Genomic DNA, 6,224 nt, shown 5'->3' with positions numbered 1-6,224 from the left:
ATATATATATATATAGAAAGTAGCTGCAGTATTCCCGAAGGATTCGTATTCTCAAGGATTTGAATAATTTTTTTTTCTTCTTCTTTTACTTTTTTCTCTTCTGTTTTTTTTTTTCTTACCCTCCTTCAACCCTCTTTGCGCATAAGTACACCGAGTGTACCTTCGTTTCTAATAAATTTTCTTCTGACGCATTGCCACTCAATGTAAAACTTTTCCCCCTTTGTTTGTGGCACTAATCGTTTAAGATCTCGAAGGGACATAAACGAATTACTCTACTCGAATTCGTTAAGTTAGATGTGTAATATAAATGTTCATACTTAACTAAAAGAGAGAGAGAAAGAGACAGACAGACAGAGAAGAAGAGAGATTAGGATTGATACAGTTCGAACATCTGTCGCAATTTCGCGAGAAATGGATTTAATACTTTTCTAGAAATATTCGTGATGATAATGATTATTATTATTATTATTATTAATGTAATAAAAACGATATCCTCGCTGTGATAATATTCGAAAATGCCAAAGATTATTAAGAATCTTTCGGAAATACGAATTTTGTACGATTTCGTTGATGTGAGATCAGCCAGACCAGCCAGCCGTGCCTCCAATCGTTTTAACAAATTTAATTTTTGATCGTTATCATTGATCACCGGCCCCGATTAATTTTAGTATCAATTAATGGAAAATTGCATGCGAAGTGTGGAATAACAAATACCGAGTAACGAAATGAGTTGCCATTTTGAGTTGCCCGGAAATTTCGTGCCGATTTATAAATACATATTCGATATAAATAGTTTTAAATATATACATATAAATGTGTTGCTTATAAATGTTATTTAAAAATCCGCACGAATTTAATGTTTTTAAATATATACGGTGTGAGCCACCTAACTTAATTACCTCGAACAACTTCTAAATTATTCATTAAACAAAAAATTATTTCTACAGAGGTTACATAGTACCAAGAGGGACATAATGTGCTATGCATGAAGAAATAAGAACGAATAACTACGAACATTGTTGTAGACAAAAAAGTTAACTTTAAAGACGTATAAAATCTCAATTTTATACTTTAACTATTTGCCTCTCGTCAATTCATATATTTTCTAGTTGAAGTAGCAAAGTTATTCAGCCACGTGTACATAAGACCGAATGTATTGGTACATATTCGATATCTTTCAAGACATTCCTTGTCTTTTCCAAACTGACTTTGTCTTACGATCTATCGAAATACTTCTGAAAGAAAGAAAGAGAAACGTGAAATCGACTTGATATCCAACATCGACTTCTACCTTTTAATTTCGTATCGAAAATTCGCTTTTTCGATCAATGCATTCGTATTACGACTAATACATATATATATATATATACATATGTACATAGTATTGTACATACTGATACAAAAACATGTCTGCAGGACAAGAGTGCATGATGCTGCACAACCCAAAGGACTCCGCATTTAATAAACCAAAAAAAGTAAAACGTACAAAAAGGGAAAAAAAAGAGAGAGAGAGAAAAAAAAAAGATTGGAACGTTATAACAATAAAAATGTTTTCCTGTTACCGCTAGCAAAATCGTTTATACAAATTTCTATACTTTTTTCTCCAGACCGTACGAATAAAATACCGGTAGAGAAAAATATAAAACGTAGGTAGGAAACATAAAATTGGAATATGCCTCTGTTGTCGAATGCGAGCCGACGCTTGAAATATATATATATATATATATATATATATATGTGTCGAATTTAATAATATCTCTTTTTCGTCTCTGCTATCCTATATCTAACTTTGTGTATATCAACTGCGCGCGATGGCAATGTTTGTCACGTGCAAATGTCCTCTCTATTGGAATACTTTGATTTAAATTTATCTGAAATAATGATAAATAATAAATGAGGAAGTATCGATAGTATCAAGGAAATCATGTGAATCATGCTTGTGAAACTAACTTTTGTGTTAACTTTAAAACTCGTTTTTAATTACGTTCCTACGCTTAGTTCGATCTCGCGAGGCATCCTATTGAATTAACCCCACTTGTTCCTCAACCGGACCGACCTGGACCAACGTACGAACAGGAAAAAGCGCCAGGATAATGACTATGCATAAGGACGCGCAAAGGATTTCATATAAATGATAATGCACGGGGTAGTTCCTTCCGCTTCTACCTCACCAGAAGATGGCTCAAAGGAATTACAAATTTCGGACCAAGCCAAAATTGGTCCCATGAAAAATACATCGGAGAATATACGATGACAGTTAAGGGAAATTTTCACGATCGCTTTGGATATTTTCTTATTCCTTCATTCTCGCTCATTAAAATCTATCCAAGTAAGTAAATTAACGAAATATCATCTATTTATTTAAATTCATATTAACATTCATTAATTCTTTACTATCTTAAGCCCAATTAGAACTAACTCTTTACAATGATATATAACCCTTTACTACTAATTATTACTAATAAGAGAACAAGAAACACACCGGTGTCATATTTAAAATAATAAAAACCATAATTATTTTTGTAATCAATCAAATATATTATATATTATCTCTCTTTCCCTAATGCCCCCCAATATCCGTATAAACATTATCTCTGAAATAAATCCAATCTTCAAGAGACATAGTCGAGTTCACGCGTGTTTAAATAATCAAAGGATAATAACCTATAACGATAACAAAAGGATGATAGTTTGGCCGATTCGGAAGATATTAAGGACGTCGAAAGTTTATCTAGGAAATTCGATTATTAAAGAGAATATGCAGGAGCATGCCCAGGAGCATCAGGTTCAGTCTCTTCCCCGTTAGGTATACTACTCCTTCTATGCCAACGTTTCTATCGTGTATACGTAAGGAAACTTTGTAATTTCGGAAATTTCTGTCGTTGAGTACGCCTGGAGAGTGTACCTGGCAGCGAGAGACACTTGGCATTAACGACTTAATTCGGCGCGTACGCCAAACTACGCGGACGACTCTCGTGGGGTGATCATGCTGTGGTGCACTTAATGGAAACGAATCGTCCTTTCCTTGAGTTACAACACACGACTAGCTAGATAAAGCTAGCTAACTAACTAGCATCTCTTTGGTCGAATGTAACGAAGTCAGATACAACATTGCTACTGTATGATACGTAGGTAGGTACAACTGACTATCCAAGAAGAATACCAACATAACTATTCGCTATATACATTTGCTTTCCTCTTTCCCTTAAACATCATGCATATGTAAGAATATATGTACATACGTTCATTCAGAATTACTCCCAGAAGAAAATGTCCGAACAACGAAAAGCTTTCAAAGAAGAGAATCAAATTTTCCTATTTTTTTAAACCCTGTAAGTAATCATATTTTACAATATTCAAAGTATGATACTAGAAAAGAAAATTCCTAAAAATTTATCACGGAATATTTAGCAATCATCTCTCTCTCTCTCTCTCTCTCTCTCTCTCTCTCTCTCTCCCTCTCTTTCTCACTCTAATCATATGATTGAAATAAAGAAAGCAATATGTCTAGAAATACTGTAATCATATCATTATTTCCGGTTAATATTCCGCAATACGAGCGGTAGTTATAATTAAAAAGCTGTGCCGTACTGTACGCGCCTTCCAACGTCGAAATTGCATGTAAAATTGGGCCGAATTCACGGTGTATCGGTATACGTTGTATATATATAGATATAGATATAGATATAGATATATAAAATACACATGTGTATATATATATATATATATATATGAATACGCGAAGTAAAGCCCTCCGCACCGCAAAACCTCAACGCCAGGCTGTGGTAGGTAATTTTACAGAGGACTCGTTGCGGGAATCGAAGTGAGAGCTGCTGTTGCTCTGGAAAGAGGGATAGAAAAGGGTGAGAGAGGGAGAGAGGGAGAAGGAAAGAGAGAGAAAGCGAGAGAGAACGAGTGGGCTGAGGGTGGATTTCACCGAATTCGGTGTACGGGTGTCAAGCACAGTGCTCCAATTTTTTTTTATTTCCTCCAAACACGCCGTTTTACCGCAGCTCGTGGTAAAGCTTTCGCGGAAAGTATAACAGCCGCTCAAAACCATTGTCCTTTCTACTTTGAGAATCATTAAGTATCAAAATCGATGAACGCTCGCTCGATCGTTCCCTTTGAACTAGGTTTTACTTTGAAAAAATATATGTTTCAATTCTCTTCATTGTATATGTATATACGTGTGTGTGTACATGTAGCATACATATTTTACACACTCGATCGAGCTTTTATTCATAAACGTTGAAGCCATTAAAAAAGTATTAGCAAAAAAGAAGTAGCAGCTGAATGAAGTTGTCAAAGGACTTAACATCGATACTTTCTATTCATAGAGAGGCAAATGAAAAACATAACAGCATCTTTCGATAAAATGACATTTGAAGAAGATACCTTGGAGTAAAGCAAACCCTGCAACCAACAACTCCTGATGCTGTACGTATTGCTGTTGATGTTACTACTGCTATTACTCGATCGTTTCGACATTTATATCTATTTTATCTGCCCTTTTCTCGAGCCGTGAAAGCGTCTTATAGATCGACATCGAGTTCACAGTACAAATGGCTCTCTTATCGATACTAGGAATATGTACGCACAGTAACTCAGAAAAATGATCATATGCTCTGCGAAATTGAATGTCTTCTTTTAAGAGTTAAGTATCTATTAAACAGATGATAAATATATACTAAAAAAGAAATATTTCATAATGTCATATCTTTTTTATATCTTTCTCAATATTTTTTTATGTTACTTGATTTCAAAAATAATACTATTATTTTTATCAATCACACTCTAATCATGCCAGTAATTATGATAAAAGAAAAAAATAAACAAAAATTATATTACATTTCATTTAATATTACTCTATTACACTTATATTACAAAGTAAATCTCATAAAATAAATTTAATCAATTTTTTGACTTACTGTGTTAGTCCATAATTACGGATGTAATAATGATTCTCTTAAAAACAAAACGAAACAAAAAAAAAAAAAAAAATAAACAGAATATTTATTAGGAAATGTTTGATAAATATATCGCGTGAAAAAAATATATAATATACTTCGTTATCTCTTTTGTAGGATATAATTATAATAAAAGCGCGTTGATCGATTTGTCGACGAGTGTTCCAATAATATCACGGATGTACTTTTCTCACGCGAATCACGTATGCATATGCTAATGGGCCAAAAATATATGCTAATCAGCTAATGCGCTACGATATACCCACGAGGTAATATAAACCGTCCTTAATGGTTTCGCGGGTGGCACGAAGTTATGCCGAGTTAAGTTATACGCATTCTGCGAGTTCCAGGCCAGGGTATACATACGGAAAGAGAATGTAGAGGGTAGAAGAAGAAAAAGAAGAAGAAGAAGAGGAGGAGGGTGGAATAGGAAGAGTAGAAATTAGTATCTTTAGGTAGGTATTGCTGGAACAACAAGAACTCGACTCGCGATTTTCAAGGGAAGATCTCGTAAAGTATAGTCGTTAAGAGAACCAAGTCGACTGTTAAATTTTCCTCTAACCTTAACCCCAAAGAAATATATCTCGAAATAAGAAATATAAAAAGAGAAATAAAAAAATAGAAAAAAAATTGAGAGAAAGAAAATGCTGACCATGCTACTAAAATAGCGAAACTTCCTCCTCCTCCTCCTCTTACCATCCCTTTTTTGACCAACAAAACGGACAGAAAAATGGCTCGCTCGAGATCATTCCTCCGGGTAGCTTTCGAACCAATGATACATCACCGCCGTTCACTGTTCTATTCTGCGCTGTCTTGGCATCAATTATTCGTACGTGAGTGCGTGATTAAGGGGTACGTGAGTAAGAAAGAGAAAATGTCGGTATAAATGCAAGCCCTCACTCGCGGAGTCTTGGCCCATTAAAATTGCATTCTCCAACGGAATCCCTCATGAATGTTATATTTCCAAGGTAGGTACTAGTAGTAGTAGATAGTAGTAGTAGTATGTAATAGTAGCAGTAATAGTAGTAGTAGAGTGTACTAGCAGTAGGCAACGACGTGTTCCACGAGATTCACGTCGATGTAGGATTAAAGGCACTTGTGACCGCAATGCGGAATATGATCCGGAATGCAGAATATAGAATAGAAATTCGATCGTTAGAGAGAGAGAGAGAGAAATAGAGACAGAAAGTGAGAGAAAATGATCACTAATTCGGCTAATTTTTTATTACAAAACAATTATTAGATAATCTTGAGGGT

Source organism: Polistes canadensis, unplaced genomic scaffold (assembly GCF_001313835.1).
Source record: "Polistes canadensis isolate GaletaPanama2010 unplaced genomic scaffold, ASM131383v1 scaffold_0, whole genome shotgun sequence".
NCBI classification, from domain to species: Eukaryota; Metazoa; Arthropoda; class Insecta; order Hymenoptera; family Vespidae; genus Polistes; species Polistes canadensis.
The sequence above is the reverse complement of the archived record's forward strand: the minus strand, read 5'-3'. Positions refer to the sequence as shown.